Here is a 14,809-nt window from a genome sequence, read left to right as displayed (position 1 = left end):
GTGTCATCCCAACTGGCCTTGATAATCAATCACACAGCCACACGACACCCATTAGGATTTGTCATTGAGCCACATCCAGGTGCAAGAGGCAGGCGCAGGCGGGTTCATTTGCATCTCATCTACATGAAATTTGCATATGCCTCCACAGCCCTGTCTTCTTGCAATTTTCAAGTTAAAATGTCATTACCGTTCCTGCGAAGCCTGTTATTTCTTGATTTCATTCTCCCCCGCTCCTCTGCACCCCCACCCCGTCCTCTGCCTCAAGCAAGCAAGCCTGGGCTGCAAAAGAGAGAGAGAAAGAGGGAGAGAGAGAGAGAGAGGAAAGTGGGCTTGAGTTCAGGCTTAGCTGCTCAGGGCTGCAGTTGTGGTACCTGGCACAGGGAGAGGGGGTTGTCTTAAGGTCCCCCCTTCTCGGCCCCCACTTGATTTAGTTAATAACGTTCAACTCACACAAAATGATGAAGTCTCTTGTTGATCAAGTCTGTCTGTCGTATGGTGGCCCATTTATTTGTATCATTTCTTCTCATCTTTGCTACAGTCCGATGGTTGTTTTATGCAATGAGGAAACCAAAGGCTGGAGAGGTTAAGTGGGGTGTCTGGGCTCACACAGCCCATCAGTGAGCGGGCCAGGATATGAACCCAGACAGGCTCATTCAGACCATGCCCCCTGCACGGGTGTCTCCTTGGAGACGTGAATTCCTCTTGGTGCCTAATGGCTTGCGGAGTTCGCCAGCATACACCTACCCCAGAACTCTGGCTCCAACGGGTGGCTGAGGCCTCAGTGTCTGACGCTGGCACTTCTGACACTTGAGGTGAGCAATGACTATTCGGGAGGATGACCAGACATCACTATTTGCCATGTGCAGTCCCTGTGCAATTAGCAACAGCTCCCCAAAGGGCTCTACTTTGGCCAGTAAATTACATGGTTGCCCGACCTGTCTTGTGCCTTTACCGAGGACAGTGTATCTCTGGATCCTGGGTATGGGGGAGGCCTGGTGCCCTCCTCATTCCCAAAGAACAAAGCTGGGTACAGAGCTGAGGCCAGGGCTGCCTCAAGGCCACTGGGATGTGGGATGAGTCATGTAGACTGCCTGACCGGCTGAAGTTGAAGGAAGGAGCCGCTGGTTGTCACAGCCTCCCAAGGTTCCCACACATCCAGCCACGCTGGGGAAGGAGCTCTGGGCTGGACGTCAGGGCTGGCCCAGCTGCCACTTTGTTCCACCGTCAATGCTCTGGAAAAAAAAAGAGGCCTTGATTTTCCCATCTGTCAAATGGAGCACCCACAACCCAGTGGGGCTTTTGAGAGCAGTGAGACTCCTGGTTGTACTAGTTGCCAATGGTTAGGAAACTCCAGTGTGCTAAACAAGGGCTGGGGACATCCCAGAACCCCAGCACCCTTAGGGAGGATCTTTTGTAAATTTGCCCCTCAATGTGAGTGCCAGGCTTAGGGAGTCTTGTCCCAGCTCAGCCTGGTACTTCATGTATACAAGTGCCATTTCTTCCTCTGAAAATAAGAGAGTAAGAACTCTGCCCTTGGGGTCAGATGAGGCCTTTAGAGGATGCTCAGCACATAGCATCCCTCGAGTGGCAAGTGGTGTAACACTGATTAATCATTAGGGCCAGCTCTAGGGGATTCAGAACCCCAAGAGGCCTTAGCTGGACCAGCTCAGTGGAAAGGAGTGGGCGTGGGTTTGAGTCTTGCCCAGCCACTGGCTTTACTATGAGATCCAGGCAAGTCCCCCCCCCTTCTCCATCCCCACCCATCCCAGGGTCATTCCGAATCAGAAGGCCCTGAGGACAAGGGATCTGGAATGAGCTGCTCTAAGGAGCCATGGTTCAGCTACAGGGGCCTGGGCAGATGCGCCCATCTCTCCATCTCCCTGGAGGCTCAGCAGTTCAGAGCTCGGGACTCTGTGATCTGCAGGCAGCTGCGTGACCCTGGGTTGCCCTGACTTCTCCGGGAGGCCCTGTTTCCATCAGCTGCTCTCCGAGGGTCCCTGCTCCACCCTGCAGGCCTTAGCACAGCCTCATTCTCTGGCCTGGGAAGCTTTCTGCAGCTGGTGTTGCCTCACTGCTTCCCCCATCTGCTTGGCCAAAGAGGGGTGGGGGTCATGGGAGTATGTGTGGGTGGGGGCTTTTGTTTCCTTCATTGTTTCTAAGGAAAGGGCGCGGCACCATGCTGCTGCAAGGCTCAGGGTCCAAGGTGCAAGGAAGCCCCGGATTGAGCCACACAGACTTGGGCCAGAAAAGCACCCCTGGGTCCATGGGGAGGTGCCTGAGTAGTGTCAGCTCCCAGTGAGAGGGCTGATGTGGCCTGGCACATCAGAAATCAGACTCTGACATAGAGTCCTCACGCCCAAGATATGGTGGATGGCGTTTTCCAAAGATGTCCATGACAACAGACCTACCTGCGGGGCTCTCTTGCAACATGAGCTAGACTCCCTGTTGTGCAGAGGGGGCTGTGTGTCCTCCCCTCCCCCGACCCTGTGACTGCCCTCGCCATCCTGTGTGACAGGGGTCCACACCGTGGCATCCGCAGCTGGGTCATAAATTGCATTTCCATTTTGGCCTCTTAGAAACCCAGCCGTCTCACTGTAAGCAAGCCCAAACTCGTCCCCACACGGAGGCCACCACTAGAGGGCCACCAGGAGGTATTTGGGCCTGAGGCTCAGCCAAGCTTCCAGCAGATAGCCGGCATCCATCATCAAGCCTACAGGTGACAAGGCTCCTGCCTCCAGCCATTGAGTCACCCTGCAAGCATTCTCAGTAGAAGTAGAGACACGGAGACCAGCCGACCCAGAGACACACAGACCAGCAGAAGACAGGACAAGAACAGAGCAAGGACCTACAGGGCTGTTAAGACCAGCAACCACTAAGATGGCAAAAGACACAGCCTAGAACTGACCATGTACCTCATTATAGCTCATTGTACTGCACAAGGTAGCAGATACCATAGAGGAGAGTATCAAACCGGCGAGGCACATTGAGGGCCATGTACAGTGAACATACGCACAAAAAGTACACTCCCTTTCCTGAAAAAAAAAAAAAAATCTATGAATACAAGGCTGGAGAGATGGCTTAGCAGTTAAGGCACCTGTCTGCAAAGCCTAAGGACCCTGGTTTGATTCCCCAGTACCCGTGTAAAACCAGATGCACAAAATGGTACACGAATCTAGAGTTCATTTGCAGAGGCTAGAGGTCCTGGTGCGCCCATTCTCTTTCTCTCTCCTTGCAAATAAATAACATAAAAATATTTTTATTTATTTATTTGACAGAGAAAGAGGGGGAGAGTGTGAGAGAATGGGCATGCCAGGGCCCCTCAGGTAGGTCTGCAAGTGAACTCCAGACGCATGTGTCCCCTGTGCATCTGGCAAACATGGGTCCTGGGGAATCAAACCTAGGTCCTTTGGCTTTGCAGGCAAATGCCTTAACCACTAAGCCATCCCTCCAGCCCATAAAAATATTTTTTAAAAAACAGGACTATTCTCTGTCTCTCCTCTCTCTCTGCTTGCAAATAAATAAATACATAAAAATAAAAAATTGTTACAGCAACAAAAAACTTTAAAGGATTGGAGAGACGATTTAACAGTTAAGGCATTTGCCTGAAAAGCCAAAGGACCCAGACTCGATTCCCCAAGACCCACATAAGCCAGATGCACAAAGGGCACATGCATCTGGAGTTCATTTGCAGTGGCTACAGGCCCTGGCATACGCATTCTTTGTCTGCCTCTCTCTCTCTCTGCTTGCAAATAAATAAATAAAAATTTAAAAACTATTAAAAAACATGAATATCTAATCTTTCCTCCTAAAAATGAAATGTACTTTTCTATTTGCAGCTGCCCCACTCAGGAGGTTAACCTGAGGCATATGCAGGCCTTCAGTTAGCTCCCACACACCCTGCCCCTTCCACCCAGAGAAGTTTCTGGCATGAGGGAGCTAGTGAGAATGGAACTGGAGCCCCCAGAGAAATTAGCTGCTTGGCCCGAGGCTTCACCTCATTTGTGATGTTAATTGAATATATTTGCATAATGCACTCGCCAAGTCAGTCTCCTACTTGCACATCGAAATCATCTAATCAGCTCTGTTTTTCCCCTTCTTAATCCTGATGATGCCAGGAAGGGGAAGGCTGATGACCGAATGGAGGCCAGGGGTCCCTCTTGACGCATGTCTCTTTCACATAGGTATACATGACACCTTCTGACAAAACGCCCTCAGGTATGGTGACGCACGACTATACTCTCAGTACTTTGGAATTTGAGGCAGAAGTTTGAGGCTAGCCTGGCCTACATAGGGAGACTTTGTCTCAAAATAACAAAACAAGCCAGGTGTGGTGGCACACACCTTTAATCCCAGCACTTGGGAGGATAGCCATGAGTTCAAGGCCACCCAGAAATTACATAGTGAATTCCAGGTCAGCCTGGGCTAGAGTGAGACCCTTACCTTAAAAAAAAAAAAAAAAGAAAAGAAAAGAAAAAAAAGTAAAAGGGAGAGAAAAAAGAAAATGCAACATTGACTGACTGTGTCTCAATGTCCCATTCTCTGTTTCCACTGTTAGACTCAAGACACATGCGTGCACACACACACACACACACACACAATGCATGCCTAACTCAGGGCCTCTGTGCTTACCTTCTCTCCGTTGGCTGCATAGATTGTCAAGGTGTGTGCCACCACGCCTGGCTGAATTTCTTGAACTTCCTGCCTCAGTTAGCCTCTCAGATTCCTCTAAACTCCTCTGCAGTCCGCTTGTCACTACCTCGCATTACAGTGGTAAAGATTACAAGCAAGGTAGTTCTGGAGTTCGTTAGGGTCACAGGCCCAAAAGAACACAAATGTCAACCTGCTGTGGCGAGACTGGAGCATTTCTCCAGTCCCACCCTAAACCTGACTCATCAATGGTGGCTTTCGGGTTCTTGCTCTTAGGAATTTTTCAGTGGCTTTTTTTTTTCCTCTTTCCCACCAGCATCCCATTCTGAGTCTTTGTTCTCCTTGGCCCACCAACCAATCAAGATCCTCTCTCTCTATATATATTTTAACTTTTATTATTATTTACTCATTTATTTTACTAGAGGCAGAAAGAGAGAGGGGAGATAGAACAAGAGAATGGGCGCACCAGAGCCTCCAGCTACTACAAATGAATTCCAGACACATGCACCCCCTCATGCACCTGGCTAACGTGGGTCCTGGAGAATCGAACCAGGGTCCTTAGGCTTTGTAGTCAAGTGCCTTAACCACTGAGCCATCTTTCCAGCCCTATATATTTATTTTAAATTTTCATATATTTATTTCTTTTGAGAGAGAAAGAGGCAGATAGAGAGGATGGGGGCGTCAGGGTCTCTAGGCACTGCAAACAAACTCAAGAAGCATGCGCCACCTTGTGCGGCTGGCTTACATGGGTCCTGGGGGGAATCCAGCCTGGGTCCTAAGGCTTCGGAGGGAAATACCTTAACCGCTAAGCCATCTCTTCAGCCCCTCTCTATATATTTAAACTTAACCTGTCAATCTCATCACAGCTTGATGCCTAATTTACACTCCCACCGTTAGGAAATATCCATCTGAGTCACCATGCGGATCACTTGCTCAGTACCGCTCCTCTCCGGACTCAGGAGCTTTCTGGTTTCTTTCTTTCCTAAGCTGTCAATTCTTTGCAAGTTGCAAGAAAGTGAATTCAGGGCCCACCGGCTTGATAGGGGGTCCATCACTTTCTAAACTGGTAACAAAAGCATGTGTGTATTTATTTGCCCACTGTTGACTTTTTTAAAAATAATCTTTCTGTGTGGGGGAGGGGGCATGCCTACCCCAGTGTGCGTGTGGTGGGCAGAGGACAGCCTTGAGTGCCAGCCTTCACCTTCCACTTTGTTTGAGACAGGGTCTCTCACTGTTTGCCAGGCTAGCTGGCCCAATGGAAGCCTCACAAGGGCAGAATTTTCACCTGTGGTTTGATTTTTTTTTTTTTCAATTTTCTCATTGTTGGCACTTGGCATCAAGCAACTACTGGGCAAACATTTGCCAGATGAATGAATACTTTGAGGGCACAGTGGGGCCTACGGAGGTTAAGATGTGACTGAGGCAGGCAAGCAAAGGGAGCAGCTTAGCCACTTAGGCCCCCTCTGGGTTTAGATCATCACATTCCTCTTTCCTCACAATGTATCTGGAACCCTGTGGAGGGCCTGGAACCCTCACCTGCACATACGTCTCTCCCCAGGCAATGAAATAAATTTCTCCTCCCCTAGCAACCATCATGCATGATCAGTTTCTATTTAAATATGCTCTTAGGGGCTGGAGAGATGACTTAGCAGGTAAGGCACTTGCCTGCAAAGCCAAAGGGCCCTGGTTCAATTCCCCAGGACCCACGTAAGCCAGATGCACGAGCGGGAGCATGTGTCTGGAGTTCATTTGCAGCAGCTGGAGGACCTGGTGCACCCATTCTCTCTCTCTGTCTTTCAAATAAGTAAATAAATAAATATATTAAATATGCTGTTATATCTAGAATCAGAATTCAGTGGGGCGATGAGCTTTACCCTCTCTTACCTTCTCACGGGCAGGAGCTCTTTATAATCTTTCCTTCTCTTAGTCTAATAAAGTCTCTCTAAACTTAAAATTGAAAACAAAGCAAAACAAAACACCTGGGGGCCAGAGAGATGGCTTAGTGGTCAAGGCACTTGTCTACGAAATCTAAGGACCCAGGTTTGATTCCCCAGCACCCACATAACCCAAATGCACAAGGTGGTGCATGCATCTGGAGTTCATGTGCCGTAGCTAGAGGCCCTGGCACACCCATTCTCTCTCTCTCATAAGTAAATAAAACTTTTTAAAAAATAGAGAAAGGTTATTTAAAAAAACCACAGAGGGCATCTGGCTTAAATTGATTAGGGGTACATATGCAATAAGAAACTGTGTCCTCTAAGTGAACTTTAAAGGAGAGTCTCCTATTCACTATCTTATGCCGATTCATAATCACACACACATGATTCAAATTAGATGCATCACGGGAAAGGACAGCTGCAGTAGAGAAAAGGCTAAATCGCCCACCTGAATTAAACCAGAGACCCCCTCAAACAACACCCCTAAAATCTGACCCCTCCTCATTGACTCCTTAAAGATGCCTTGGGTACCAACCAGGGTCCTTGAGTCCTCTTCCACTCAGGTGGCCCTCTGCCCCTCCTGGAAGTGTACTATTGCTTTGCTTTTAGTAGAGTGTCATGCTGGGCTAGAGAGATGGCTTAGCAGTTAAGGCGCTTGCCTATGAAGCCTAAGGACCCACATTTGATTCCCCAGTACCCATGTAAGCCAGATGTACTAGGTGGTGCATGCATCTGGAATTCACTTGCAATGACTGGAGGCCCTGGCGCACCCATTCTCTCTCAAATAAATAAATAAAATATATTTTTAGTAAGTGTCTTGCTGCTTCACTACTGCTGGGTACTTCTCTTCAGTTCTTTAAGTAAGACACCCAGAACCCGGAAACACCCCAAGACTACCAGTAACATGACAGTGTAATGATGAGATGACGGCTTTCCCAGGGCCACATGACATCCCGTCTCGCTATTTTTGAGGCCAACCTTCTGGGCAAATAGAGCTCTTTCTGGAATACCCTAGAAGCACTGACCCCGGGTCAGCGTGCCCGTGGGCTCACATTTCCCAAGCAGGCGAAAGCGGCCGCCAGCCTCGAGGGAGCCTGTGCTGGTGGCTTCTCTGGAAACTGGACAGTGATTTTGTAACCCCAGCAGATCAGTGGGGCCCCCGGGAAGAGGGGGAGAGCCCAAGAGGTGACACTGTGACCACAGAGGGCCTGGGGGAGGAAGGCTCCGAGACCAAGATCCCTGAGATAGCTGAGGGCGACCATTCTCACTGCTGGTGGAAGTGACAGCCAAGGTTAGTGCTGAGGTCCAAGTACCTTCTGCGGCCTGTACTGACCAGGGCTCTGAGGCCCAGCCAAGGAGTGAACTTGACCAAGACTCACGAACAGAAACCGCCACGGTTGTGAGGCTGTGAGGAAGTCACGGGCAACCACGACTCCTTCTGTCTGGGTACAATCTTGTCTTCTTCTCCCCTTATCTCTGACATCACTTCCTTTGGGGAGCCCTCCTTGATGCCCTCGGGTCAACTTCCTGTTCTCCTCTGCATGCTTTTCCTCCTCATTGCCCCCATCTCTTTAATGCCTGACGTCTGTCCCTCTGTGAGGCTGGGTCACTTACTATCCTTGTCCCAGCCTAGCTCACGCTGGGTGAAGACTGCTGAGCGGGTGAATGCACGCCACGCGTGATGAAGGTGCAGGCGAAACAGGGCAGAAAGGTTTTGCAGATCACGAGGTGACCCATGGAGATGAGCTGGGCACCCCAGTGGCTTGCTCGCTATCTCTGGGCGCGTGTAGGGCCCTCGGGTCCTGTTCTGGTCTCCATCACCCGAGCACTCAGTGAGCACTGACTTCTCACAATCCACCCGTGCTTATGTGTCCCAGCAGCACCGGCGGCCACAAGTGTCCTGAGGGAGGCAGAAGCAGAGGGTGGGTGTCCCTTCCCTGTCTGTGCTGGAGATAAAGGAATCCCAGATCTCCACCACATGCCCTCCTGGGGACACACTGAGCCAGGCCTCTGCCCTTTCCATGGTTCTGCTTGGTTCTGGTGTGTCCCTAACAAGCCCTTCCATGCAAATCCTATCTCAGGGTCTGCTTCAGGTGCCTGTCCCACCTAAGACACACCTTCCCACTCAGGACCCCTCTGCACACCCAGTTGAATCTTCCGTCAGATGAGCCTAGATGCAGCCCCAACTCTATTTCTGACCAACTGGATGACTCTAGGCCGACCTCCACTGAGCTACCCGGCCTTCCCTGCAGAGGCTGTGTGGCCAGGCATTAGAGGCGCGGGATCCATCCAGGCTTTCTGGGGGTGCACAGCCTCCCCTTCTCCCACCCCCCCATCGCTGTCTCACTCTCTACATCCTGCCCTCCCCCACATGCTGAGACCCCCAGGTCAGAAGAGCCGCCCCCAGCCCTGGGCTGCGGATGGTGCCAGCAGCTGGTGAGCCTGGTCCTAGAAGTTCCCTGGAAACTGGCTGCCATCTTCCTGCTCCACAGCATTCTCCCATCATCTCATTTGTCTGCCTGACTGACACCTACCTTGCCTTTGGACTCCCCTATGTGGGAACAACCCCTCCAACCCCCACCAGGACATCTTCCCAGGATGCACTGCGTTCCTCACAGAGCAGAGCTGGCCACATTAATGCTCACTTTTAAAGCCTCTACCCCAGGCTCAGGAGATCTGGCTCAGGACCTCCAGTGTGCTAGGCAAGTGTTCTCACTACTGCAACTGCCTTTTGACTTTGTCTGGAGCTCCAGAACTGGCTCATGCCCAGCTAACGCCTCAGTGGAGAGTTCCTTGGGTCCAGATACACAGTGACTGGGTGGGTAGAGGGTCTAATGGTCATGGCTTAATTGTTGGTTGGTGATCCGTCTGACTGTCCACTGTAGGTTTGTCTGTTATTTTAATCTCCTTCTTTCCCCCTTTTATTCCCTTTCTTCTTCTTAAACATTTTATTGATATTTTTATTTGACAGAGAGAAAGAGGCAGATTAAGAGAGGGAGAGAATGGGCGACCCAGGGCCTCCAGCCTCTGCAAATGTAAGTCCAGATGCATGCGCCGCCTTGTGTATCTGGCTTATGTGGGTCTTGGGGAATCGAACCTGGGTCCTTTGGCTTTGCAAACACTTAACTGCTAAGCCAACCCTACAGCGCCTTTTTTTTTTCTTTTATTTTTCTTTGAGGTAGGATCATGCTCTAGCCCAGGCTGACCTGGAATTCACTATGTAGTCTCAGGGTGGCCTCAAACTCACAGTGATCCTCCTACCTCTGCTGGAATTAAAGGTGTGTGCCACCATGTCTACCTTTTTTTTTTTTCTGAACAAAACAGTTTCTGCTCTGAGGGGTCTCGTGATAACCTTGCATTACCAAGCAAAGGGTAGGCTGTGACATCATGGAAGCTTCTGACAGGGACTAGAAGAGCTCCACACAGTTCCCAATTGGGCCTCACAGCTGTGTCCCCTCCCAGCCCCTTTCCCCATCTCTGGCAGGCCTGCTAGGCTGTGGAAAGCTGAGCACCTGGGTCAGACTGAGTCAAATCCTAACCACAACCCTAGCTGGCTGACCTTGGGTAAAGGGTAAACTGTTGCCTCAGTTTCCCTACTTGATATACTACATGTTCATTTCAGAAGTCCTTGCAGGCTTTTGAGGGCTCTTCCCCCATTTCCTGCCTCTGAGAACAACAAAGGGCCAGGCTGTGGTCAGACAGGGGACAGGGGTTCTCCTTCTAGAAGAAGGGCTAGGGCTCAGGGTGGGGCTGGGTGGATGTGGCCCCAGGGATGTGACTTTGCTGCAGAGACACCCAGCGAAGCTGGGCAGGCTGAGCTGGCTAAGGGAGGCAGCTTGTTGTCCAGACCTGGCTTCTCCAGAGATAACCCCTACTTGGCCCATCCAAGTCTCAGCTGGTCTGGTCCCAGCCATCCAACCTCTCTCTGGTTCTTCTGGTCCAGGGCCATGCAGTGGCTCCAGCCTGGGGCTTCTACGGTAATGATTTGCCACCGGGCAAGGTTTCTAGACAACAGGGCCTGGTGGAAAAGGGCCTGAGGCTTCTGTTTGGGATCCCAGATCTTCCTCACAGCCTTTCTGGACCTTGGTGTGCTCATCTGTAGAATGGACTAATTGCAGTGTCTAAAGGTGGCCATGAGGACTAGGGAAGTGTTTGTTTGTGACCATAGTTGGCACAGCAAATACTCAGAGGCTATACTTCGCTCATGCTCCTGCTCTGGTCAGCATTCCAACCCTGCTGTGGAGTCTGGTTCATGGCTAAGTAAAACCAAACAGGTGAGCATCACCCCAGATGGTTCTTGTGTAGGGAGGAGGAGAGAAAGAAAGGGAAGGAGAAAGCAATGTGAATAAGAGGAAGGGATTTGCTTTGACTGAGAGAATAGGCTGCTCTAAGGGACGTCAGGTGTGTGTGCATATGGAGGGCAATGCCTTGGACTGGAGTCAGGAGGGCATGGGCCCCAGCTCCACTCAGTCCTGCACTGCTGAGGAACATGGGAAAACTATGCCCAGTTTAGGCCTTGATGTCCCTCTCGTGGATGAGCTCAGAGCTCCAAGCCGTCTTGGCTCCAGGAGGCAGTTGGGGCCTGGACTCAGAATCTAGCTGTCAATCTGAGCCAGAGGTGAGAAGGTGCTTCCAGAGCCTTGCTCTGATTAATTTGCTTCCCTGCCCTCACGAGGACGACGTGGGCTTACAGACCTCTTTGCCTTGTTGCAGCAAGATGGTTCTGAAGCCTTCCGTGTGTATAATCACCCACTAAGGAAAACGGTCTCACCTGTTGTCCACCACACAGAAACAACTGGATGGGAAGCAGTAGATCAGCTTGATTTTGTTTCTTATTTTATTTTATCTATTTATTTAGAGAGAAAGGCAGATAAATAGAGAGAGAGAAAATCAGCATGACAGGACCTCCAGCCCCTGCAGACGAACTCCAGACGCATGCACCACCTTGTACATCTGGCTTACATGGGTACTAGGGAATTGAACCTGGGCCTTTAGACTTTGCAGGGAAGCTCCTTAACCGCTGAGCCATCTCTCCAGCCCTGGATTAGCGTGATTTTAAACACCAGGGACCTAGACTGCTGAGAGCACCCTTTGGGTTTCCAGGGAAAGCATTCATGTTAGAGGAAAGCAGCCCCATTGAGTCGCAAGGGGAGGTCAAATTGTAAAGAAACTGAGATACCTACGCAAGACCTGCAAAATAGGAGGTGGGCTAAATAATGACATTAAAATGGAAGGGCCTACTTAGAAAGAAGAAGGGACTCAGTGGAGGGAGATTTGGGAGGGGGAAGGGGAGAGTGGTGGGAGAGGATTATGGTCATGATATATTGTTTATATGTATGAAGGTTGTCAATAAAAAGTTTTTAAAAAGCCAGGAATGGTGGTGTACGCCTTTAAGCCCAGCACTCAGGAGGGAGGCAGAGGTAAGAGGATCACTGTGAATTTGACGCCACCCTGAGACTACATAATGAATTCCAGGTCATCCTGGGCTAGAGTGAGACTCTACCTCAAAAAAAAAACAATAAATAAATAAATAAATAAAACAACTAACCAAGCAACAAAGAAGAAAGAAATAGGACTGGGGAGGTAGCTCATTGGTTAAAGATGCTTGCTTACAAAGCCTGATGGCATAGGTTCAATTCCCCAATGTTCACTTAAAGCCAGATGCATAAACTGTCACATTTATTTAGAGTTCTTTGCAGTGGTGGAAGACTTTGGCACACACATACTGTATCTCTTTCTCCCTGTCTCCCAAATAAAATAAATAAAATTAATTAAATAAACATCACACACACGCACGCATGTACACACGCACACACACAAAAGCTGATCAAAAAAAAAAAAAAGAGCGCTGTGGGGTGGACACTCGATGCAGACATTCATGTCTGACCACATTGCCATTGCTCAGAAAGTCAAGGGCACACTGTTGAAGTCACCAGCTAATAGGGGAGAGGCAGCAGGCTTATTTGTTCATGATGATGGACTTGACATTCCCACGTGAATGTCTGCAGCAACTCATAGTTCCCATGTCCTGAGCTAAGTCAGCTCCTCCCAGGCCTCCTCATCCCAGACAATGCCAACGGCCTCCTGCTGGCAGAAGAAACTTCCATTCATGAAGATCCCCAGAATCTGACCTCTGAACCTTTTGTACCTGCCCCCACCATCACCTACTACCTGGATTATGACAATAGCCCCTCACTTTCCTGTCGGTTTCAAGGCTCCCTCCACCCACTCAATGCCATCAGAGCTTTCTGTTCAAAACCTAAGGTAGGGGCTGGAAAGATGGCTTAGCGGTTAAGGTGCCTGCCTGTGAAGCCTACGGACCCAGGTTTAATCCCCCAGGACCCACATAAGCCAGAGGCACAAGATGGCCCATGCATCTGGAGTTTGCTTACAGTGGCCAGAGGCCCTGGCACACCCATTCTCTCTCTCTCTCTCTCTCTCTCTGCCTTTATCTCTCAAATGAATAAATAAATAAAATATTAGGGGCTGGAGAGATGGCTCAGTGGTTAAGGTGCTTGCTTGTGAAGCCAAAGGACCCAGGTTCGATTCCCCAGTACCCACGTAAACCAGAAGCACAAGGAGTTCATTTGCAGTGGCTGGAGGCCCTGGTGCTTCCATTCTCTCTCTGTCTGTCTCACTCTATCTCTGCTTGCAAATAAATAAATAAAATTTTAAAATATGTAAAAAAACTAAGGTATATTACTGGTCTCCTCAACCCATGCTCCTTCAATGGCTCCCATCTTAGAATAAACCAATGTTTTTAGAATGTTCTAGAAGGCCAAAATAGTCCAGTATTTTTGGACCCTTACAATATCTGTGGGAGGCAAATAAAGGAGAAGGAATTGCTCTCACTTCACAAAAAGGAATAATGAAGTCCACAGGACCATGGAGTTCGTGCCCTGAGTCTGGACCACAAATCATCCATTCATACCGGGCTCCACCCACCATTCTGACCCTGATGCCTGAGTAGGTAGCCCGTGATATCTTCTCTCCACTCAGCCCTGACTGCTTCTCCACCAAGTGCTGGCCCCCTGCCCATTTTGTGGCTTCAAGCTAGATGCCAAATAAGCATGTGGACACTGTACGCTTGGCTGGAGCAGGTCCCTGGATTCCACCCCTTTTTAGGCCAGATCTGAGCCGTGTGTGGTCTGCTGAGGGCTGCTGAGTCGCCATCAGAGGAATTTAAAAACCTTGGGGCCTGGAACAGGTCAGTCCTAGGGCAGCCTGCCGGGTCCTGGCTCAGGCTGACTCACTGAGTGATCGTGGGTAAGTCACTTCTCTGCTCTGAGATGCCCCCTCTCCTGCTCTGAGATGCACCCTCTCCACCTCATGGGCTGTAGCATTTGAGCATTGAGAACAAGCTGATGAAGCCCGGGCTTGCCCTGGGAGGTCATCAGTTACCCAGAAGCCAGAAGATGACGAATATCAGCCCACTGTTGGCCTGGGGAAGGTCTAGAATGGAAGGTCACAGGGCTCTGTCCTGTTCTGCCCAACTTGTCTGTTGATCACTTTAAAATGGGAAGCTGAGTCATCACGGTGTGGCTGTGTGAGACAGTAAGACATGCCTCCGCCAGTGGAGTGGTGGACTGAGCAGAAGATAAAGTGAACAGGGGACTGCCCACCAGCTTGTGCGGGGATTCAAATGCCAGCCACAGGCGGTCAGCGCTGAGACAGCGGGAGTTTAAATCAGCGGGTCTCTAGGGGGCATTTTATGAACTTCAAAGATCATGTTTGGTTGCCATAACAATTAAGGGCTGTAATGACATCAGAGATTCTGTGCAACCCACAATGCTTGGAAGAGTCTCCAACAGCACGACCTCGCCCCGCCCCTTTCACAAGTCTCTCTTTCACCTACTCAGTGAAAACCCCACCACAGATATAAATAGCTTTGGCCCAAGGCTGGGAGGCTTTCACAGGACGTTACCGGAAGACCTCGGGAGCTTGGGAAGAGGTTGTTAGGAACAGGGAAGCAGAAACGGAGGGAGGACAGTGGCCCTGAGTCATCTTCTCACTCTACACAGCCAGTCTGGTCAATGTACCGGGCCGCCTCCCCCTCCCCCCAGCAAATCCAACTGCAAGAGTCAGCACTTGTGAACGAGCCGAGCTGCGAGCCATCTCTCAGGCTTTCTTTAGGGGTGGTCATTTGGGATCCATGTTGAGAATAAAAATGTATGTTAAAATGATTTGGTTTGGAATAACCTGCTGTTCTTCAATCTCACTCAGAA

The sequence above is a fragment of the Jaculus jaculus genome, chromosome 8 (genome assembly GCF_020740685.1).
Source record: "Jaculus jaculus isolate mJacJac1 chromosome 8, mJacJac1.mat.Y.cur, whole genome shotgun sequence".
In the NCBI taxonomy this organism is placed as follows: domain Eukaryota; kingdom Metazoa; phylum Chordata; class Mammalia; order Rodentia; family Dipodidae; genus Jaculus; species Jaculus jaculus.
This window is presented reverse-complemented; position numbering follows the sequence as displayed.